This window comes from Bos indicus x Bos taurus, chromosome 4 (genome assembly GCF_003369695.1).
Source record: "Bos indicus x Bos taurus breed Angus x Brahman F1 hybrid chromosome 4, Bos_hybrid_MaternalHap_v2.0, whole genome shotgun sequence".
Taxonomy (NCBI): Eukaryota; Metazoa; Chordata; class Mammalia; order Artiodactyla; family Bovidae; genus Bos; species Bos indicus x Bos taurus.
In genome coordinates, this window is record NC_040079.1 from 28,527,231 (window position 1) to 28,552,550 (window position 25,320).

At 38.5% G+C, this 25,320-nt stretch overlaps 1 protein-coding gene and 1 pseudogene across 4 annotated transcripts in view; one reads left to right on the forward strand and one right to left on the reverse strand.

The window, feature by feature from the left end:
• Window positions 1–16,470, reverse strand: part of LOC113891776 — a 59,715-nt pseudogene extending 43,245 nt beyond the window's left edge.
• The window catches only part of GRM8 (glutamate metabotropic receptor 8), an 850,006-nt gene that overhangs the window by 319,899 nt on the left and 504,787 nt on the right, over window positions 1–25,320 (forward strand). The window lies entirely within an intron of this gene.

The window sequence follows — 25,320 nt, forward strand, 5'->3', positions numbered from 1 at the left end:
ACGATATAGCCAGGAGTCCTAGAATAAGACTGTGCCTAAATGAGCCACCCGGTAGAATACTTCAACTGAAGTTCTTTTTAAATTTCTTATTTGATTTGCAGAGGTTCAAGGGCTCTTGTCTACATGGTGAACCAAAGACCATGGAGTCTGGTTTTAGGTCTGCCACCACTTAAGCGGCGTGACCTGGGCCCATATACTCTCCAGGGGCTTGGGTACAGAAAGGCAACAGCAGTGACCACTTTATAAAGTGCCCAGAAGTGCCCACCAGTTGCAGCCAAGAAGGTTGCAGGGACCATGGCATACGGGAATGGAAGCAGATGAACTGTGAAGTCACTCAGCCAGCAGCTCCATGGCTGAGAAAAATCAGCTTGGAAAACTGGGTCAAACTAGAGTGGTGACTATAATCAGAAACTTGCAAGAGAAAACACTACAAACATGTTAGCCTGGGCAAAATTGATTGTTTTACAAATAAAGATAAAGGAATAGATTAAAAGAAGAAATGCTACATATTTTCTGCCCTGAGATAACAGGGATGAAGTGTTAGAATTGAAGGTGGAGGAGGAAAGGTTCTATTTTAATCCACAAAAGAAAAGGCTCATTTTCCCTTCATTTTAAGCACTTTTTTTTTTAAAGTTTCAGGCTTATCTCCATGTTTCAGGTGTAAGAGAAAGGCCCTGTTCCACTCTGAATGTTGGATTAACTGATGCCACTCAGTGTCCCAATCGGTTCCCTGGAGGCTAAGAGGGCATTTTTTTTTTTTTCAAACTTAATTTTGGTTTTGTGAAATCATTAAGTCTTGGAAGGTGCTGGATGACACACTGCTGTAATTATTGCTTAGCCAAGCCTGGCATGGTTAGCTTAGTTGGATAGAATGTGGCACTTAACAACATTGAGAATACAGTCTCATGTGAAGCATTTAACTTGACAAAGGGCAGAATTTACATTCCACTAGTACATCTCAACCACAGACATTGGGTTTGGGAACATAATGTTTTGGCATTGATGAAATTTGGGATAGAATGCTCTTTAGTGGCCAGTGTGACCCATTAGTGTGATGAGGAACATAGCACAAAGTGTTTGCCTGACAACCAGTGCATCTCAAACAATAACAAGTGTTATTGTCTTATATGAATGGCATTTTACTACAGAGGATGAGATGGTTGGATGGCATCACTGACTCAATGGACATGCGTTTGAGCAAACTCTGGGAGATAGTGAAGGACAGGGAAGCCTGGTGTGCTGCAGTCCATGGGGTTGTAAAGAGTCAGACACAACCTAGTGACTGAACAACAACTATACCAAAGAAAGTTTTCATTGTTATTATCTGAGTGCCTTCTGTATGGTGGGTATTGTAGTAAACGACATCTTATATGTATTATCTCACTTAATACGCGTAGCAATCAGTGAGCTAGATACTATTGTCTTCATGTTACAGATGAGGAAACAGTCTCAAAGATGCCTGGGGACTTGCCCAATATTATACAATTAGGAAATGATAATTCAGAGACCTAGTGTTCCTTATTTAGATAGGCACAGCATGGGGAGGGAAGTGTTTTTTGGTCATTTATTTATTTAAAATTTTTATTGGAGTATAGTTGATTTGGGCTTCCCAGGTGGCCCTAGTGGTAAAGAATCTGCCTGCTGATCCAGGAGATGCAAGAGAGTCAGGTTGGATCCCTGGGTTCAGAAGATCCCCTGGAATAGGAAATGGCAATCTGCTCCAGTATTCTTCCCTAGAAAACTCCATGGACAAGAAGCCAGGTGGGCTACAGTGCATGGGGTCGCAAAGAGCTGGACATGCCTGAGCGGCTGAGAACATGCAGAGCTGATTTACAATGCTGTGCTTGTTTCAGATGTACAGCAAAGTGAGTCAGTTATACACATACACATAGCCATTACTCTTTAGATTCTTTCCCATATAGATTATTATACAGTATTGAGTAGAGTTCCCTGTGCTATACAGTAGGTCCTTAAATAAATTTTAGAAGATTCTACAATTAGAAGAAAGAGGGATGAATGGATACTGTGGAGTCTCAGAGTCCCTACCACAACCCTGCTGACTAATTATGAAAAGAAATTAAATATGGCAGAACCCCTAACTGGCTTTTAGAAACTTACTCCTTCACAAAGAGCCTATCCATCATAGAAATTATAGGAATGAAAACTATTCTCCTGGTCTTATTGCTTGTCCAGCTTTCTTCCTATGTTCTTACACATACAATGTCAATTGAGTTTTAAGGAAAAATACCGTAGGACAAGTGTTCAGCTTTTTCCAGTTCAAATATCTATCATTTGTTCAGTTCCTTTCAGCCAATCACAAGGTAATTCTATCATGGGGTCTTACTTGTGTGTCTGGAACTACATGTTCATTACTGATTCTAAGCATCATGGTCTAAGTGATTACCATCTTTTCTTAATACTGACATCTTTGCCAGCCCTGGTGGAATAATCAGACTTGTTAGGAGTAACATACACATGAAAGCAAGCATGCTTATACTGTTGCATGAAGATGTGAAAATAGCGAGCTGAGTGGCCAACTTGTTGTCTGTTGCCTCTGATAGCACTGAACTGGTAGACAAAACTGCTTCCCAAGTTTATATTAAGGAACAAAATTTATGTAATGAGAGAAACAGGAATATACAGAAGAGTCATAGTACTTGGTAAAGTTAGTATGCTGGGATATATGGTTGGGAAGTTATACGCGTGTATTGTTTTCTGATAAGGTAGGTTCCTCTGGACACCTTAAGCAGTTTCCTCTTTATATTTGTTGATCTCTGTTTTCGTCCTCTACACACACAATTATCAGCATTCATTCTGGATCCATATGAGGGTGCATTCACTTGCTGAGTCAACAAGTAGCTGCAGTTCTGATGCTCTGGCTTTGCTGCACCCCAACCTTGAAGTTTTTCTCCTCTCCATCCCCACACAGTACTTCCTTGGACTGATTATCTACTTTGCTAGGGTTTTGTCAGTTTTAGTTGCTGCCTTCCTGTTTGGGTGTTGAGAATTCCTGTTCCCCTATACCTGGGTTTCCCAGTCCCCCTTCCTCAGCAGGTCTGGGTCTCAGCCAAATTGGGAACTTTGCCCTTCTGCCCTCTTCTTTCTGAATAATTCTCCCCCATGACATTTCCCTCTTCAGTACAAACTCCTGGGTAGCTTAAAATGATCTACTCCAAGCATGATGATTCTTTGTGGTTTCCTGTTTTTACAATGCATGCAAATCTTAGATTCTGCAGCACAATTGATCCATTTGTTTAAAGAAACAAATGGTTTAAATGAACAGTTAAAACATTCACTTCCCTCTTCCTCAAATCTTCAAGTCACACTTAATTTGCAGGGAAATAAGCCATGTTTATCCTGTGGTTTTGCACAATCTTTCAGCACATGGCTCCAAACCTCCATGGAGTCAAAGTTTTCTTAGTCAAAGAAAATGAGCTATAATAGTGGGATTTGAGTTAAGGGATTTTAAAAAATCCCTTTATTTTATTTTACTTATTTTCCCAGCTTTATTGAAGGATAAGTGACAACATAAATAAAATATTAAAAATAAAAACTATATATTTAAGGTGCATAAGTTGATGTTTTGAAATATAACATTGTAAAATAATTGCCACAGTCAAGTTAAATTAACATATCCATCTCCTCACATAGGTACCATTTTCTTTTTTTAAATTGAAGTATAGTTGATTTACAATATTGTGCTAGTTTTGAGTATATATCAAAGTGATTCATTCATATATATATATATATTCTTTTTAGATTCTTTTCCATTATATGTTATTACAAGATACTGAATATAGTTCCCTGTGCTATACAGTAGATCCTATTGTTTATCTGCATTTTCTTTTTGTTCCTTCTTTTTTTAATAGTGAGAACACTTATGATCTACCGTCTTAGTAAATTTCATGCATACAGTGGATTAGTATTAACTATAGTCCTATTGCTATACATTAGATCTACAGTATTTATCATGCATAACTGAAACTTTGTACTTTTTTGACCAGCATCTCTCCATTTCCCTCTCCCCCAAGTCCCTGGCAACCACCATTCTACTCTGTTTCTATGAGTTTGGCTATTTTAGATTGTCTGTGTAAGTGATATTATGCAGTATTTGTCTTTCCGTGACTGGCTTATTTCACTTAATTTGATGTGAATCCAATCTATCCATGTTCTTGCAAATGGCAGGATTTCCTTCTCTTGCAAGCTGAATAATTTTCCATGGTGTGTGTGTGTATATCTTTATCCATTCGTCCATGATGGAAGTTTAGATTGTCTCTATATCTTGGCTACTGTGAAGGGAAAGGCTCTCTCCTAAGCCTGGGAAACATTGTTGTTGTTGTTCAGTCCATAAGTCATGACCGACTCTTTGCAACCCCATGGACCACAGCATGCCAAGCCCCTCTGTCCTCCACTACCTCCGGGAGTTTGCTTGGATTCATGTCCATTGAGTTGGTGGTGCTATCTAACTTCTCATCCTCTGCTGCCTGCTTCTCTTCTTGCCTTCACTCTTTCACAGCATCAGTCTTTCCCAATGAGTCAGCTCTTCACATCAGGTGGCCAAAGTATTCGACTTTCAGCTTCAGCAATAGTCCTTCCAATGAATATTCAAGGTTGATTTTCTTTAGGATTGACTGTTTGATCTCCTTCCATAGAAAAAATGACTCATAGGTCTGGTCCAACCAACAGTTCTGGTCTCTTCCTGTGTCTTGTTTGACTGTGTAAGTGAAATTGCCTCTCCCATGATCTTAACTGCAGGCATAAAGGACCTGAGATTTCTATTCCTGACCCTCAAGAGGAACCTCATACTGTTCAGTGGTCTGTTGACTTTAATATTTCTAGTCATTTGAAGCTACATTTTATTTATTTACCTTTCAATTTATTTATACTGCTACTTTCTCTGGCTTAGAAATGACTGGTATGTTCATTTTTAACTCTGTGGTTTAACCTCTGTGTATACCATTATTAAAATCAATTTTAGAAAGTCACAAGCATGCTGTGGAGACCCATCCCTAAATACTTTTATGAATGATTTAGTGCAGGGCTAAATAATTACATTTTGTGGCTGAAAGATGCACAGTTGATAAGTAAGAGGGATTGGCTATTTCTTTGCCTTTCTTAAATATATACTAAAATTATGAATTCTTATATATTTAAAATGTAAAATCACTTTGATAGCATAGTTGAGAGCTCTGGGGGATTTTTCCTCCACCCACATTTTTCTAAATTTGGTTTCTTAAGTATTAGGAAAATACTGGGTTAAGTATAGGTCTGATCATTATGAGCAATATACAGGGCACCCAAAAGGAATGATGTCTTGTCCTAGTCCTTGAAAGCAAGGAGACAGAATGAATGTGTATCTACATATGTATCAGGGCTTCCCTGATGGCTCAGTGGTAAAGAATCTGCCTGTAATTCAGAAGACATTGGGTTTGATCCCTGGGTTGGGAAGATTCCCTGGAGAAGGAAATGGCAACCCACTCCAGTATTCTTGCCTGGGGAATCCCATGGACAGAGAAATCCTGGCAAGCTACAATCCATGGGATCACAAGGGTCAGACACCAGTTAGCAACTAAATCATCACCACCACCTACATAGGTATCAAAGGCTGATTGGTGACTACTATGGAGTGATGATTTATTCATTCATTCCACATATACGCACTAAGCTTCCCCTGCATCCCAAGCACTGTGCTTTGTCTTGTAGAGGAGGTGGTAGATGAAATTGACAAGGTCCCTGCTCTCATGAAATCCATCAGGATTGATGCCATATTCATTGAAGTGTTATTACATGCCAGGCATTGTTCTGCCACCTTCACATGTACTAACTGTTAATCTTTCCATAACTATCATGAGGCATGAGATACATTTACAACTCATAAGTGTTGGAATCAGGATTTGACCTCTAGCAACTATCTCCCCGGGACGGGGGAGCCTGGTGGGCTGTCATCTATGGGGTCGTACAGAGTCGGACACGACTGAAGCGACTTAGCAGCAGCAGCAGCAGCAACTATCTCCATAATACAACTCCCACTTACATAATGCACCAACATGCACAGGTTTATCAACCTGTAAACTGTGATAACGGAGAAGGCAATGGCACCCCACTCCAGTACTCTTGCCTGGAAAATCCCATGGATGGAGGAGCCTGGTAGGCTGCAGTCCATGGGGTCGCTAGGAGTCGGACACGACTGAGCGACTTCACTTTGACTTTTCACTTTCATGCATTGGAGAAGGAAATGGCAACCCACTCCAGTGTTCTTGCCTGGAGAATCCCAGGGACAGGGGTGCCTGGTGGGCTGCCGTCTCTGGGGTTGCGCAGAGTCAGACACGACTGAAGCGACTTAGCAGCAGCAAACTGTGATAAGTGCTTAGAAAGAAGAGTACAAGATGCTATTTGGGTGTAGCAAAGGAAGTGGGGTTAGAGAAGAACACATGAAGAATGATTTAGTCACCAGTTAAGTGAGAACAGAAGATAGACTGAGTCAAGTGAAAGAGCTTGGTGAGTCCAGCTATGCTTTTACCTGGCTAGAGTCAATTTCTGGAGAAGGCAATGGCAACCCACTCCAGTACTCTTGCCTGGCAAATCCCATGGATGGAGGAGCCTGGTAGGCTGCAGTCCGTGGGGTCACTAGGAGTCGGACATGACTGAATGACTTCACTTTCACTTTTCACTTTCATGCATTGGAGAAGGAAATGGCAACCCACTCCAGTGTTCTTGCCTGGAGAATCCCAGGGATGGGGGAGCCTGGTGGGCTGCCGTCTCTGGAGTTGCACAGAATCGGACACAACTGAAACGACTTAGCAGCAGCAGCAGAGTCAATTTCTAGATAACCTTAGTCCAATCATTAATCTCTATGCGCTCAATTGTTTTCATGATTCCTATTTGGTTGCATTGCCCATAACACCCATATGATTGTGTGCAACTTAACTGAACCCAGTGCTTGCTTTCTTTCAAAGCTTTGAAACCCATCCTTTTTTTTTTTTTTCCTGAGGTAGAGAAGTATGTTTCCGTTAATTGCATTCTGCTTGGGGCTAATCCACCATACAGCTGTGGTTGATGTCCAGGTATGATTCCGAGGGTCTTTTCCTTGCCCCCATGAGAGGATAGGTCTTTCTAAGAGGTCACAAGACCTAGTTCCTCAGGGAAGGAATCTTGAGCTTTTCACCATCAGCATCATGATCATCTGATTCTAACCCTTTCTTGGATATCTAGATAATGAGGTTCTTGGAACCCAGACAAACCTCTTAACATTACTGCTTTTTGATATTGTTGAACTCCAGAGATTGAACTCTTTATTTCATTTAATCACAACTCTAGTCTTAGTCAAACAGTTGAAGGATCCATCTCTACTTTTCCTTTTTGCCTCCCCAATCTTAATTGTACAAATTCATTTTTGATAATATTTACTCCTTCTAGAATACAGGCCTTCTCATTCTTTTTTTAAAAAATATATTTTAATTTGTAAAATCTATACCTCTTCATGGTTTTCTTTGATTAACTCAGTTCATTAAACTTTTTTTTCCAAGTCTCCAGGCATTTTTGTATGCTATTTACATGATATCCTTTGAACTCAATATTACAACTTGGTGCACATGCCTGCTTATATTATCCAACTATATCATGTACTCTTCAAGGGTGAGAATTATGCCTTTTCTTTATAATTCTTCTACAGAGTCCTGCATGTTGGCTAACTGTGCCAACTCAAAAATGTTCCTAAATAATGAATACAGTGTCAATTCTTTATTAGTTGTCTATGACTTTCTCTGTGTGGTCTCAACCTTGACTTTAGTTTGCCAACTAAAAATACACCCTTTATATGGTATTAACTAAGGATAAACAATGTGTTCATTGATTGACTTTCTTACCTTCCAATCTGTAGTGTTGGCATGGAGAAGAGTTAACCGTCACGTATTTTGGGTTTCCACTGTCCTTAAAATAAAAGTCCAAATGATGCAATGAACATAATAGAGTTTTAAAGAAAGACTCACAACAAAGCCAAATCAAAGTAGCCAACCTACCAATGGACAAACAAAACAATGTTTCAGAGATGCTCAGGAAAAGAGAAAAATCCTTTACAGTAATGTGTTGGAGAGGCTAGTGAAATTCCTACATTGGGAGGGTTTACTCTAGATACCCCTGAAGTTTCTTTCCAACTAAGATGCTATTTTAAAATTCAGAGTTAAAATTAAGAGGACTAAAAGGAATGTTAGCAAGTGACTGTAAAAATGAGGCCTTGGGAATTTTTGGTGAGAAGGTCAATAGTTATTTTCTGTTGAGTTAGATGCTAAGTGCTGTGTGATGCTTTCAAAGCAACTGTGATAAATTATTAAGTACTTGTAATTTATTACCCACATCAGGGAATAATATATTGCAGTGTGAGCTGAAGACACCAGGCAGTGCTGGCTGAAGCATTTGTCTAGATATTGCACAAGATTGTCTGAAAAGCAACAGGCTCATTAGTAACTCAGGTTGTTGCAGGAGACTGTGTTTTCCTTGTTATGAGTTTTTCCATTTCCAACTAGAAAGTGAAGAATTGTAGAGACACATTTACATTAGTCAAGTGCCCTGGTGAGACTTCTGCCCTCTGAAATTATTGGGATAATCATCGGTGTTTTGCAAGTGTAAGAAATGAAGGAGAGACCATGACTTCTTCTATCGAAAATAAATGTTTTATGAATTCTTGATAAATACATATTTGGGCTTTTGACTTTTCAGTTATCTGTGGCTGATGTGAAATGCTGTTAATCTATTGTTTGTTAAGCTAGTTGCAAGCTACATTTTCTATTCTGCTTAGTGTAATTTTAGGAGGAATAATTCACACTAAGCATGCGGAAGCATGCCTCACATAAGGATTAATTCATAAAGTCCCTAGAGATGACCGTTTTTCATAGCATCTTCACAATCTGAGTGTTTTCTTCTACTGATTCAAAGCACATCATTGAATTTGTTATCTGGAGGAAAATAAAAAATACTCTTGCATTTTCCTGGCTAGCAATTATAGGAGCCCTTGTCATATGCTGAGGCTTGTTAGCTCTGAAACACCTTGAAAATCTTTAATTTATTTCACATAACTTCTGGAAATTATTACTTTTTTTTTATCATTCTCTATTGTAACTAATGCTTTTCTTCTGAGGTATTCTAAATTTTACCTCCGTTCTAATGTGTTCCCCATCAGCTCTACTTATAGACAAATTATTTCACTGCTCTTGAGAGCTTTCCATAAAACTTTAAAAGCATCTATCCACCTGTACTAAGCCGTGTGCTGGTTGAAGAGAGGAGGAAGGAGAGGAGAGAGGTGGATGAGTGACAGCTGGAAGAGGGTGGTGGAGTCTTGGAAAAGCAGAGAAAGTTCAGAACAGGCTAGTATGTAACCAGGAGCAAGACTGTGTATACTGAGTACCTCCCAGTTGAAAAGTAGGAGACCTTCAAACATTCTGCCTGTGAATATCACTTACCATATTGTATTCACGTGAAAATGTTTAATAATTGGTTGGAATCATCAGCTCATACTTACTTATAGTTTGGAACCTATTAGAAAGTTGAAAGAAAAAGTGACCATGCAAATAAACTAGAATAACCAATAGGCTGGTAGTCGGTTGGAACTGGATTATCCAGAGCAAAGGAAACCTTAGTTGTAGACCGTCTATCATTATTATTTTTTTTAACATTATACTTTCCTTTGTCTGGGGTTCTGTCTAAGACCTCATTTGAGAGTCATGAGGCAAAGACATATCAGAGTTAGAAGGACCAGCCAAGACTAGAATTGTGTGTCCTTTCAAAAGACCGTGTATGGGGTGGGGGGACGACTGAGCTCTTGGTTAATTACTAACCCATTATGAGCAATTTACCATGTATGTCAGGCTCTGTTCTAAGTGTTTTACATGTGTAAAAACACTGCCCAAGCCCATTAAATGTGTCAACACCTTTGCCTCCGGGCAGCCTCCTTCCAGACTTGCTTCTTTCAGACAGCTTTCCTGACCTGCAGGAGAACCCTCTGAAACTCATACCAATCCTATGTGGTTAGTACTACTTACTGTTCCCATTAAGATGAGAAGGAAATTGAGGCACAGAGAAGTTAAGTAATTTGACTAAGGTCACACAGCTGGAAAATCAGAACTGAGTTTGGGCACAGGCAGTCTTCTCCAGTGTCTGCGTTTCTAGTCCCTGTTGTCCTCTGCCTGTCCAGTGTGGCTCAGCAATGTCTTTACTCCACAGGAGTCACATTCCATTAAGGGCACAGGGCCCTGTTTCCCTTCTTATGGCCTCTGTTGCTGCAGACTCCACTTGCGTCTTCAGCGTCTACACTCCTGTTAAATAAAACCCATGAAAGTGCATATAAATTGCAAAGATCAATAAAAATGTTATTTCATTATTTCCCAAACAGGTAAGCTTGCCCCTTAAGTCCTTTTCCACCTTAAATTTAAAAGTTTTCTTATTTTCTAAAGCCTGTAGGGTGATAGAATTCTGCTGTGCCCCAAAGGATGCTAGCTTTCTATTTATATTTAAATCCAGTAGAATGAAAAGCACAGTTGCTGGGTCACACCAGCCATGTGGCAGGGGCTCAGCGACTACACATTGCTGGCAGCTACTGCCCGGACAGGGCAGCAATAGGACATGTCTATCACTGTAGAAAGTTCTCTTGGGTGGCACTAGACAGATCACACAAGATAGTATTTCCTTTCAAATGAGGCACCATCATAATTACATCACTTTGATATTGGACCATCTCATTTTTTAATCATTGTCTTTACACTTATAGAATAAATAGGATACCACGTCTCTCCCCCTCATTCCTCTTGTTTATTTACTTTTCCCTTTAAAATAAATACACTTGGCCCTGTTTCTTTCTTTCTTTTTTTTTCTTCCCTCCAGTTTTCTTGCTTCCACTCATTCTTTCATACTGAAAATGTGTGAAAGGAGCTGCCCAAGCCCATTAAATGTGTCAACACCTTTGCCTCCGGGCAGCCTCCTTCCAGACTTGCTTCCTTCAGACAACTTTCCTGACCTGCAGGAGAACCCTCTGAGACAGACCCCTTGGACTTGAGGCTCTGCATCACCCTTGAATTCAATTTCTTCCTGAAAGGCATTCATATGCTATGTATTTATTTGCATTTTTCCTGCTATGTATTTGTTTATTAGTAAGATAGAATTCACACAGTGCACATGTCAAAGAGCATCCAGGATTCTATTTAGTAAATCACCCGAGATCACCAATTTCATGTATCTTTCAGGCCATCCAACACTTTAACAGTACCTTGCACATTTCAACAGACCATTGGCCTAATCCTATGCAGCAGGCATTTAGTAGCAGCTCTCTAGTTTTTAAAAGTCACAACAAACAGGATCGGTTGTTTGTTAGATACTCTCACTGGAAGACAGAGGCTGGACTGTTCACTCTTTTATTTATTAATCCACCAGACATTTATTTCCTATAGTGCACACTTTGCAGGGCACTGAGGAGTCAGAGTTAAAGGCACAACATTAACCTGAAAGAGCCAATAGCCTAGCCAGGAAAACCAGAAGCTAAGTAAGTGACGATAATATGGTGGAATAAATGCTCTGATTGGAGATTCTAAACTGTGTTGATGGAATTATCAATGACCAGCCAACACTGGGAGGATGTGGAATCAGGAAAGTCTTCTGGAGAAGTGGACCCTCCAGATGAGTCTTGCAAGACAGCAGTTATCTACGCAAAGGCTTGTAAGAGTATCACCTTTACAGGTGTTGAGTGGGTATGGGGTTATTGGTGACAAATGAGACTAAAGGCTGAGCTAGATTATGAAGAGCCTGGATTTTGTGATGGAAAAAAAAATGGCATGCTGTTGGAATATTTAAGCAGGGAGTAACACTCACCATTGGACTAATATTTTAGACCACACACAATGGCAACTATTGAACTGGAGGCAAAAATACTGGAGAAGAGGTAATTGCAATAATCCAGGTGAGGGCTAAGGAGGGCTTTAACTAAAGCCATGCAGGGGAGAGGGAGAGAGTGGGCAGATTAAAGAGGGATTTTGGGTTTGAAACAGCAAGACTTAGTAACACATTGAATGAGGGCAATTAAGCACAGTGAGGAGTCTAGGATAATGGCCAGGTTTCAATCAAAGATATTGCTGCAAAAATTTCTCCATGGGTGAAAGACCACATTAAATGATACCTATAATTCTTTGCAGGACTGTGGGTCATAATTTAAAATTTTATTAACTTTTAGGACTCCTGACAACTTCCACTGAATATTGTAAAATATAATAAAGCTAACACTTAACATCTACATAATATGGTGGGATATCTTTTTTTCAGATACTTTAGCAAAACATTGAACATAAAGTACTTAATATTGGCAAGGCTGCTGTACAGTCATATTTTAGTGTGTTATTTTTGTTGAAGTATAATTGATGTACAATATCGTGAAAGTTACAGCTGTACAATATAGTGATTCATAGTTTTTAAAGGTCTGACTCCCTTTATATTTATTATAAAATATTGGCTATATTCCCTGTGTTGTGCAATATAGCCTTGCTGCTAAGCTGCTAAGTTGCTTCAGTCGTGTCCGACTCTGTGTGACCCCATAGACGGCAGCCCACCAGGCTCCGCCGTCCCTGGGATTCTCCAGGCAAGAACACTGGAGTGGGTTGCCATTTCCTTCTCCAATGCGTGAAAGTGAAGTCGCTCAGTTGTGCCCGACCCTCAGTGACCCCATGGACTGCAGCCTACCAGGCTCCTCTGTCCGTGGGATTTTCCAGGCAAGAGTACTGGAGTGGGGTGCCATTGCCTTCTCCAGTATAGCCTTATAGCTATTTTATGCATAATAGTTTGTACCTCTGAAGTCCCTACCCCTATATTGCTCCTCCCTGTTTCCCTGTCCCTACTGGTAACCACTAGCTTGTTTTCCATATCTGTGAATCTGTTTTTTGTTGTTGTTGTTATATTCACTAGTTGTTATATTTTTAGTCTCTACATATAAGTGATATCATACACTATTTGTTTTTCTCTGTCTGGCTTATTTCACTTAGCATAATACCCTCCACCTCCATCCATGTTGTTGCAAATGGCAAAATGTCATTCTCTTTTATGGCTGGGTAGTATTCCATTGTATGTGTATAATGTACTATATATGTAGTATAATACCACACACACACACACTTATCTTAGCAATTGTAAATAATCCTGCTCTGAAAATTTGGGTACATGGATCTTTTTGAATTACTATCTTTGTTTTTTCTTTCAGATATATACATATATATATACATACATATTATATATATATATATATATATATATATATATATATATATATATATATATATTAACCAGGAGTGGAATTGCAGGGTCATGTTGTAGTTCTAATTTTAGATTTTTGAGAAACTTGCATACTATTTTCCACAATGGCTGTGCCCATTTACATTCCCACCAATAGTGTATGAGGGTTCCCTTTTCTCCATGTCCTTGTCAACATTTGTGATTTGTGTTATTTTTGACCACAGCCATTCTGATAGATGTGAGATCGTATCTGATTGAGGGTTTGATTTGCATTTCCCTAATGATTAGCAGTGTTGGGCATCTTTTCATGTGCCTGTTGGTCATCTGCATGTTCTCTTTGGGAAAATGTCTGTTCAGGTCTTCTGATCATTTGTAATTGGGTTGGGTTTTTTTGATATTGAATTGTATGAGCTGTTCGCATATTTTAGATATTAACCATTTATTGATCATATTATTTGCAAATATTTTTTCTCATTCTGTAGGTTGACTTACACTATTGCTGGTAATAGTATAAATTTGTATTATTCTTTTGGAAAATGATTTGGTAGTATGCACTAAAAGGGCTTCCCAAGTGGCGCTAGTGGTAAAGAACACACCTGCCAATGCAGGAGACATAAGAGATGTGGTTTTGATCCCTGGCTTGGGAAGATTCCCTGGAAGAGGGCGTGACAACCTACTCCAGTATTCTTGCCTGGAGAATCCCATGGACAGAGGAACCTGGCGGGCTACAGTTCACAGGATCACAAAGAGTCAGACACAGCTGAAGCAACTTGGCAGGCACACACGCTAAAAAGTATAGAGCATATAAAAATATGTTCATCTTGCCATGAAATTTTATCAAAGATAGTCCTCAAAAGAAGAAAAGAGCTATGATATGGAAGTGTGTATTGCATGGGTACTTAGACCTGTGAACTATTGTTCATGACCTAAATGCTGAAGAACAAGGAGAAGAGTAAGTATAATTGGTTATATCAATTCCAAGGAAGGTTGACTAGCTGAGAAAATGATGACTCTCAGTACTGTACAAGGAAATCATGTGTGCTAAGTCTTAAAGCACACCTTGCTAGAAACCCAGCGTTCTTTCTGCAGCTTCTCTTGAAATAGCATAGAAGAATACTAACAGAACAATGATCAGTGGAAAACCGAACACCAGAAGTATATGCACATTAATAAAAACTGATATTTATGGGTTTACGTGGATTAAGTCTGAAATATGTTGAAAAAAATTTTAACTCTAGGATGGTAAGGTTGTGGAGAGTATTATTTTCCATGTTTTTCTTTAGCTGTTGTTCAGTCTGTTTTTGTGCTATGATGCCACAATGATACTTTAACAATTATAAAAGTACAAAAAAAAGCAAAACAGTTTTATTTTGGTTTAGAATTGTATTGTTTAGGTCTTCAGTTTTTCCACAAGATTGCTTGTTATTATCCTTCCCAATTTAGAAGAGTTAGCTATTTAATAATAGAACACATGTGCAGCAATTCTAGTACTGCATTCTGCTTTCTAAAAATTCATTCAGCACAAATTTCACAGAAGCCCACCTACACTTTGGAGCTATTTAATTTTTCACAGTTTTATGCCCATGTTGTATGGTAGCAACCATGGAAAAATAAATTGAATGCTAACCGTGCTGCAGAAAATAGATGAAATGTATGCTGTGAGCTCTAAAAATGACAAACCCAGTGTTATTTTGGCTATTTTTCATGCTTAATAATAATAAATGGAAGCAGGAAGGAACAGGCCCTGTATTTGAATTCTTACTATTCTCTTGAGTCACATCCTACCTGAAGCCATTCAGCACCGTCTCCTTTTCATCTGATGCTGTGGCCTCTTTCCTTACCTTCTTCCTCCTCCTCTTTGCCCACTTTTTGCCTTTTCTCACATAACTTATGATTTCGCCTACCTGAGTCTCACAGACACTCACTGGAGATGTTTTTTCCTGGAGGACAAGGAGCAAGCATTTATTCGACTCTGGATTTTTGTCCTCATGAAAGGCATTGACCTGTTTCTCCCTCTTTTTCCTCCTTAAACTTCTCGCATAAATTGGCTCTGAGAGACTTGCATGTCCATTCACTTCCTTTGCACAATGCTGTGTCCAATTAGAGCCCGATGAGAACCTGGTTCCTATTGACACCATCGACATCTAAGAAGATTAGTGATTTTTTTTTTCTAAAATAAAAAAGATAAACCACACAGATATCAGGTCAATAGGACCAAAGAAAATGAAAGAAAGGTAATATCACCCTTTCGAGGGCTGTGGATAGGAGTTGGTGGAGGGTGAGAAAAACCTGTTATCAGAAAACAGTGTGGTCACCTGATTTCACATAAATCACAGCACATCTGGGACACCCATGATACCAGCGGGATTAGACAGTATAATCCCTGTTGCACAGTGACTAATGCAGGAAAAGAATTTAACAGTTTTGGGGTGACACTGTTAGGTTGTATGATTGTTCACAATTTTATGCCCAGCTGCTGTTACAAAATCTGTGAGACTTAAAATGAGTATTTGTTATTTGGTATTAAAGAAATGACTTATGAATCCAATCCCATTTGCTTCTTTCACCTCTTGGAGCCCAAATTCTGTGAAAACCAGGGTCTGGCCTCTCATCTCCTGTGCCTGGCGCAGTGCTGGCAGGAGACCTTCTTCCCATTGTTGCTGTTTGCAGTTGCCTTTATCCTGTGCATGCTGAGGGTGGGGCCTCGTCTTTCACGTGGTAAAGAGGAAGCAACCTATTGGTCGCTGGAGAAGAAATCACGGCAAATCTTTTCTGGAAAAATGTGATGTATAGATTAACTTCCAGTGCTTCAGTGTACACCATATATTTAAAACGTAGAATGTATTCAAATCACAGATTATTGAAATATTCAGTGATTTATCTCCCACTTAGGGCTCATCAGGTTTCAATTCTGGATGGATGAGCTAAAATTTGGCCAAGGAGTTCCCTCATATCTTTTCATATTTTCCTGAAACCACCTTTACCGAGGCTTCAGATCCTCACTGGTGGGGTTTGAATGACAGCTTTTTATTTCCACCTGCTTCTCTTGTGGTGTAGGATTGAACACCTATCAAAGCTACTATAAACTCACGTGCCTGAAAGCTAGAATACTAGAGTCACCTCCATCAATGTCCCCAGCTGCACAGACTCACCTCTGGGAGCCTCTGGGCTCCCCTCCACCCTACAGTCACTCTGCCCATACACCGTCATTTCCTCGTGTTCCTTGAAATAAGATCACCTGGGAGACAGTTATATCCTTATGTGAGAAAACTCATTTTTTTTAACATAACAACAAACATTATATTAAATTGGAAAGAGTGTCCAGGTAAAGTATTAGTTGTGCTTTTGTTTAAACGATAGGTTTTTATGTCATTGAAAACAGTTATTGATATATCTGTAGAGTTTGGGTGGGAAACATTTATGGACAGGTTAGCTTTGAATGAGATAAAAGCTGTTGCTTTAATTAAATTCTGGCAATGTAGGTTTTCATGTTGTTCCTATTAATTACTATTTTTGTCAATATGCATTGTTGTCTGGATTTTGGTCACAATAAGATTAAACAAGCATCTGCTATGCCACCAAAAAACAAATAAGCAAATCCCCCAATTAGGTAAGATGATACAGGCCTAGGTATAAAGATACAGAAATATTTTTAAGAGAAATCCAGTTACAGAAGAGCTTCCCTTAACAGTTAGAAGCCATCCTTCAGCTTTTTTTCTTTTTTTCTTCTTACTTCATGACTTTCAAAAGCGGTACCCCACACATGCATTTTATCTGAGTGATTTTGTATATTGTACAACCAGGCTTAACTAAAACAGCAATCACACAATCACACACCTCAGTCCTCCCAATTTTGAATTTAGAAAATTTGTTTTCAATACTTTTAGACTGTTTTTTTTTTCTGGGTTTTGTCTCCATTTCCCCCCACAACATCTTGATTTTTTAAACTTTCATCTTAACATTCGTCTTACTGTGGAAGATTATGACAACTCATACAGAAATGAACACCATACACAAATTGCACGTGTGTGTTCACATAGACATGCCCTAAAACAATCCTTCCAGCAGAATTGTATCACAAATTTGGTCCATTTGATATTCAGTGTTTATATTGTCATGAATCTGCATTTGATGTTATGATTGCTTTAGAAAGGTACTAAAATAACATTTCTCTTCTATATACATTTTGTTTTTCCTAGAATTAATTCCTTGCTTTGTCATAAGCTTTATTTTTTGGTGTATCTATCATGAAATCCATCTTCAAACTCGGGTAGAACTATGCATATCCTTTCAGTATGTGAAACACATCAAATATTCCATCAATTCTGGCTTTATTTTTTTGAGATACTTCTGGAATCTTCCATCTTCCTGCTCTAACCTGAACTGGGTGATCTCTAGACCAGTTCCACACCTGTTAACTCTGACCTCGCTGTATCATCACTTTGAGAAATCCATTTACCTTTTCTGTGTTGAATAACTTGTTACCTGGATTCAGAGTCTTCCCCTTTCTTGTTTCCTTCCTTGTTTGGATGGTGTAGATCCTACAGAAGCCTCCTAAAAAGTAGAAGGGAAATAGATTTTTGAGATTTCTGCATCTGTGAAATAGACTTTATTTTACCTACGCATTTGATTTATATTTTAATGGTTATGTTTTGTGTGTGTGTGTGTGTGTGTATGGAATAAAACTCGTCTTTTCTCATCATTTTGAATGTGTTGCTCCATTTTCTTCTGACCAGTAGTTCTGCCATTGAGAATCCAGAAGCCGCCTAATCCTTTCTCTAGAATCTGTTTTCACTCTCAAGTGATTTTTAAAATCTTGTGTGAGTGTTTCTTCATGTGGGTCTTTCCCTTCCTCTTCCTTCTCTTTTCTTTTTGCTAGAAGCTTGACAGGTGTTTTCAATTTAAAAACTCATTTTCTTGAGTTCTCCAATATTTTATTTCTTTGTAATGGTCTGTGTTTCTGTTTGAGACTTCACAGTTTGATGTTGAATATCTTGCATGAATCTAATTTCATGACAAGTTTTCATTTGTTTTACCTTATGAAATCTTTCCTCAACTTTCTTATCTATTGAGATGTTCCTATCTCACTTATCTTTTTAATTTCTATGAGCTCTTTCTTATTCTCTGAATGTTCATTTTTATAACCTCCTGTTCTTGTTGCATGGACAGAATGTCTTCTTTCTGAGATTATTAATATTCTTGAAGTCGCCATCTTCTTATGTCTTGTTTCTGTGTCCACTGAGTTCTTCTTTTCTGTTTGGTGTGGCATTAGGAATGTGATCCTGGTGCTTTTTGGAAGCTTGAAAAGTGTGGGTCAGGTTCACTGACTGGATTCACTTTAAAATGAGCAGGTAGACATGGTTATCTAATTGGAAGATATCCATTTATGAATATCGGTGTGGTGTTACCTTTTGGTCAGTTTCTGATGAAAGTTAGGCAGCTAAAGTCTGAATGTTAAGCAGGGAAGGGGGACTAAGTACTCCCCATTCAGCATACAGGCTTTCACTTTATAGAAACTTGCTCAGTCCTTGGTGTGCTTGAGTTCATCCTCTACAGAGAGTGATGCTCTGATCTGTGCAGAGAGGCTGGGGCTGGAGGAAGACACTGACACAGGATTTCATCGAGTTTGATTTTCACTCCCACCTTCTGGAGTCTCTGGTGCTTCCACTCCTAGAGCCTTCCTAGTGCTGGGTGGAGTGGTTGCTTTGGTATCAGTTACATTCCACCCCTTGTGGGTTTTCCTTTCAGTTTTTTATACTGTGATAAGTTAATTCTGACTTGATTATCATCTGCTTTTCAGCTTTTGAAACTTTGATAACATTTTTTTTCCTGTTTTCCGCATGTTATACTCAACAATTTAATTGGATAGTTGAAGGAAGTGGAGATAAACAAATGTGTTCTATTTTCCATATTTAACCAGACTCCAGGCCACACAGCAGTTTTTTTTCTTTTGCTGCTCTGTCCTGTTAGTGAATCTTAGAGAACAGTGGGACAGGCGAACTTGGAGGGGTGTTGTGTCATGTGACCTGTCACCATTTTCTGGGTTTTGAAAGTGGAGAGGGTGGAGTATGAGAAAAGGAAAGGAAGCAAAGGAAAGCATTTGGGTAAAGATATGAGAGAGAAATTAAAGGATGAAAGGAGAAGAGGGGTGTTTTGAATGGTGAAATGAAAGCTATTAATGGAGAAATCTGCATTAATGTCTCCATCTTCTTCATGACTCTGCCGAACCACCTTCTCGTTTCCTTTTCATTGAACTGAGAAGGAGTGAGAGTGCCCCCACAAACTGGTCTCCAGAACCTAAGCGCTTGATGGATACTCTAGTACTCTTGTAAAAATTAGCTTTTAAGTTACCCAGTCATCCTCTGATTTGTGAAGCCAGATTTCATAATTTTGAACTGAACACATTTTCTTATGTCTCTTCTAGTTCTTCTCTTGTAGGCTTTAAAGAAAGCAATTAATTGTTTTTTTTATGTGATATTCTTTCTATTTTCATATTAGAACTTAACATAATTCACAGTACTCATGGGAGACAGTGCATGTGGTATATTCATAGAAATACAAAATGTTAAAATTCAAAGGCATCTTGAGGTTCCTGCCTGCTGTCAAGCACCCTTCTTTTTAGAAATGAGAAAACTGATATCCAGAGAGGTGAAGTGTCTGCCCAGGGTGGTACAGATGGCAAATGGGCATGATTCAGTGTAGGAATGAGAAAATTGTGTCATGTCACGAGTAAACTTGTGCTAGAATGGTAGGGCAAGTATGTCTGTCATACTATTCATTATTCAATAGTATTCATATTTCAGGATTTTTTTTCCACAAACTGCTTTTTATTTTATAGATATTTACTTGCTATAGTATATGGTTGAAATATACAGTAATGCATTCGTAGAGAGAATGAGTTTTATCTGGGAGTCACTGCATGAATAGAGGTTGTAAAATTGTATCACAGAAATTTATGAGGTAACAAATGGTTATCCTTTTGCCATTTGCAGTTCTGATCAGTTTTCATTTTTGTGCTTAGATGATATTGGGATTATTGAAAGCTTAATGTTCTTTTCTAAGAATCCCCTTAGATAAATGATATAATTTAATGCAAAATGTTATAACACACCTGCTGTATTTCCTATAGCACCTTGGGTATAGATGTTTCTTGGTTTCAGTGAGTTTGATAGTGAACCTCTAAAGGATGCAATTTTGCTTTGACTTGTACATTCACAGCTTGCAATAATAGGAATAAAAAAAAAAAACTATTCTTGCAAGTTCTGACATGTTTTAACATTGAAATAAATAAAGCCTTGTGTAAACTGTTTGATTAGTTGTGATTAAAATGTACTGAACCCTACTACCATCCTTGGTTCTTAGAACTGATGTTTTATTTTCTTTTCAAATGGCCATATTAATGGTTATTTAAATTTTTTCTCCATATTCCTTCCACTTCAAGATGAGTTGTCTGTTTCTTATTGTAGAAAAGTAAAATTAAATGTCCCTTGTACATAAGCACAAGGGGTTTATTACATTGTATTTAAATTATTAATGACAATCACATTTTCTCAAGAAGTACTGGACATGTTTCACTGGTGGTATCCATTAAAAATAGATTTTGCTGGCTTCTGGCTGGCTAAATCAATCATAAACTTACTTCTGAAATATTTTCTGACTTGTTGATCCTGGTGTGTATGCATGTACCATACAGCTACTTTTTTACAGTTCTTTAACCATGTATTCCTACAGTCACTGACAGGAGCTGGAGAATCTTATTCGTAGTGAAGTAGATCCTGTTCTGTTGGTCCCATATCCCTAGGCTACCCTACAGTGTAGCATTTCTTACATCAAATTGACATACTGTTTACATATTGCGTTATTTACTGTGAGTGCCGCAAGACCAGAAACCATGTCTTCTTATTCATTTTTGTATCTCCAGATTCCAGCAGAGCACTCAACATGTAGTAAGAACATGGTTAATACTCTGTGAGTGATGGTGGGTATGCATGGGTTCATAGGGAGAAGACTCCTACAGGATACTCTTTTGAGAAGCGGTTAATGAATGAAATTTTTGTCCAACCTGAACCAGACAAAAGTCAACTTTCCTAAGTTTTTCAGTCGGTCCTAATGGTATAAAACTTTGGAGTTCACATTTTGAGTATACTACCTTACCTGTTGATGCTGTTTAATTACATATATTGAGGAGATTTAATGACCAAGGGAACAATTATAAGACATAATAGCAAAGTACAATGGGTATACTTAGTCATTAGGATAATGAGGTCTATACTTGATTCCTTCTTAGTTGTGTGACTTTGGGGGCAGTTTCTACAATAGAAAAATAAGTTTGTGGTATTTACCCTACTTATTCAATAGCACTGGAATATTATGAGGGTGAAATGAGATATTAAAGCATGGTGAACTAGTATTCAATACACCATTATTGTTATTATAATTATTTTCTATTTGTTCCAAATGGGCTTTTAGTTCAGGAAAAAGTAATAGAGTTAATTTCTTTTGTGTAGGGAGTTATGCATCTCAACTTACTAATTGTCTTCTATTTTGGGTAAAATCATCCAAAATTTATTTTAACAAGAATTCTCAAATTCCTACAATGCAATAGCAAAAACCCAAGTAACTCAATTTTAAAATGGTCAAAATACAACATTGTAAATCAAATATACTTTAATAAAATTTAAAAATAAATAGATAAAAAATGGTCAAAGAATTTAAATAGACATTTCTCCTAAGAAGAGACACTCCCCATACAAGTGTCCATGATGTATATGTGAAAGGGACTTCCCTAGTGGCTCAGATGGTAAAGAATCTGCCATCTGCAGATGTCTTCTGCAAATGTCTTCTGCAATGCAGAAGACACAGATTCAATCCCTGGGTTGGGAGGATCCTTTGAAGAAGGGAATGGCTACCCACTCCTGTATTCTTGCCTAGAGATAGCATGGACAGAGTTATATGAAAAGGTGCTCAGCATCACTAATCATCAGGGAAATGCAAATCAAAACTACAATGAGATATCACTTTGCACATGTTAGTATGACAATTATCAAACAGACAAACAACAAACTATAACATGTGTTGGCAAGGCTATGGAGGAAATGGAATCCTTATACACTATTAGTGGAAATGTAAAATGGTACAACCATTATGGAAAATAATAGAGCCTCCTCAAAAAAATTAAAAATAGAACTACCATATAATCCAGCAATCTCACAACTGGGTATTTATCCAAAAGAATTAAAATCAGGATCTGGAAGCATTACCTGCACTCTTATGTACTCTGAAGCATTATTCACGATAGCCAAGAGATGGAAACAACCCAAATGTCTATTGACAGATGAATAGATAAAGAAAATGTGGTATATACATAAAATGGAATATTATTCAGCCTCAACAAAGAAGGAAATCCTACCATTTGAAACAACATGAACTAACCTGGAAGATATTATGCTAAGTAAAATAAGCCAGTCTCCAAAGGACAGATGCTATATGGTTCTACTTATGTGAGGTGTCTCAAGTAGTCAAAGTCATGTAGGTGGGACAGTGGTAAGAATCCAGCTGACAGTGCAGGAAACGCAAGAGATATGGGCTCAATTCCTGGGTCAGGAAGATTACCTAGAAGAGGAAATGGTGACCCGCTCCACTATTCTTGCCTGGAAAACTCCACGGACAGAGGAGCCTGGCAGGCTGCAGTTCATGGGGTTGCAAAGGGTAGAACATGATTGAGCATGTGTACGCGTGCGTACATGCACACATGCACACACACACACATACACACACACACGCACACACAGTAGACAAAACATAGAAACAAAGAGAATGGTGATTGCCAGGGGCTGGGAGGATAGGGAAATGGGAAGTTGTTCAATAGGGATAAACTTCCAGTGATGCAAGAGGAATAAGGCCTAGAGATGCTGTATAAAGTACTGCCTACGGTTAACATTATGGTATTCACTTAAAATTTTGTTAAGAGAGTAAGTTTCATGTTCCTACCACACACACACACACACACACACACACACACACAAAGGGACCATGAAACACAAGAAGACTTGGAAATGATGGATATGTTTATTACCTTGATTGTGATAATAGTATCATAAGTATATGCATATGTCCAGACTTGTTAAATTATATACATTAAATATATGCAGTTTTTTTGGTGCATCAATATACTTCAATAAAACTGTTAAAAAGTTTTTTTTTAAGAGTTCTTTAAATAACTAAAATGTATGATGACTTGCTTTCAAAAATATGTCAATTCACTCCTCTCTTTTTAGTTCTCTTTGAATCCAAGAAGTTAAATATATAACTATATTTTTAACCTTTACATATCTTAAACACGTAGATCAAATCTTTCTGTGGAAAGTTACCATGTGCTACCTGGAGAAACACTCCAAGTACTTACAATAGCTTGAAAGATGGAGTTTTAAATGTTTTGGTGCTTTATTTTTGTTCTCTGCAGTCCACTTCTTAGCTTAGCCACTGTTGGGCAATGGTTGTGGTGCAATCTTTGCTTTGAATAGTTATTTAGCTAAAATAATAATGATCTTCAGTTATTAGCTCCTTCTTTAAATCAAGAATGTCAATCCCCTTTGAATCTCTGTTAAAATGCTGCTTTGTGTGAAGACCACTGATCAAAAGACAATATACAGGAGAATTCAGGTAATGTTGGTAAGTAGACTAAGATATAACTTGAGGTTTTCAGGCTTTAAGAGCTGTTGTTGAGATACTATTGAGAGTATCCTATTTGTAAAAGTTATTTGGGGGACTTCCCTGGTAATTCAGTGGCTAAGACCCCATGCTTCCAACGTAAGGGGCCTGGTCAGGGAACTAGATGCCACACGCTGTCACTAACAGTTGTCATGTTGCAACTGAAGATCCCACATGCTGCAATCAAGACCCGTTGCAGCCAAATAAATAAATAAATACATATTTTTAAAGGTATTTGGACCTGGGCTTCCCTGAAGGCTCAGTGGTAAAGAATCAATCTACTCATGAGGCTCAGTGGTAAAGAATCCACCTACTAATGATCTGATAGACAGAGTGCCTGAAGAACTATGGACAAAGGTTCATGACCTTAGACAGGAGGCAGTGATCAAGACCATCCCCAAGAAAAAGAAATCTAAAAAGGCAAAATGGTTGTCTGATGAGGAGGCCTTAAAAATAGCTGAGAAAAGAAGAGAAGCAAAAGGCAAAGGAGAAAAGGAAAGATATATGAATGCAGAGTACCAAAGAATAGCAAGGATAGATAAGAAAGCCTTCCTCAGTAGAGGAAAAGAGTAGAATGGGAAAGACTAGAGATCTCTTCAAGAAAATTAGAGATACCAAGGGAACATTTCATGCAAAGAAGGGCACAATGAAGGACAAAACTGGTATGCACCTAATAGAAGCAGAAGATACTAAGAAGAGGTAGCAAGAATACACAGAAGAACTATATAAAAAGATCTTTATGACCACAATGGTATGGTCACTCACCTAGAGCCAGACATCCTGCAATGTGAAGTCAAGTGGGCCTTAGGAAGCATGACTATGAACAAAGTTAGTGGAGGTGATGGAATTCCAGTTGAGCTATTTCAAATCCTGAAAGATGATGCTGTGAAAGTGCTATACTCAATATGCAACCAAATCTGGAAAACTCAGCAGTGGCCACAGGACTGGAAAAGGTCAGTTTGCATTCCAAACCCTAAGAAAGGCAATTCAAAGAATGTTCAAACTACCACACAATTGCACTCATTTCACATGGTAGCAAAGTAATGCTCAGTTCTCCAAGCCAGACTTCAATAGTACGTGAACTGTAAACTTACAGATGTTCAAGCTAGATTTAGAAAAGGCAGAGGAACCAGAGATCAAATTGCCAAAATCTGTTGGATCGTTGAAAAAGCAGGACTTCCCTGGTGGTTCAGATGGTAAAGCATCTGCCTACAATGAGGGAGACCTGCATTCAATCCCTGGGTTGGGAAGATCCCCTGGAGAAGGAAATGGCAACCCACTCCAGTATTCTTGCATGAAAATCCCATGGATGGAGGAACCTGGGGGCTACAGTCCATGGGGTCACAAAAT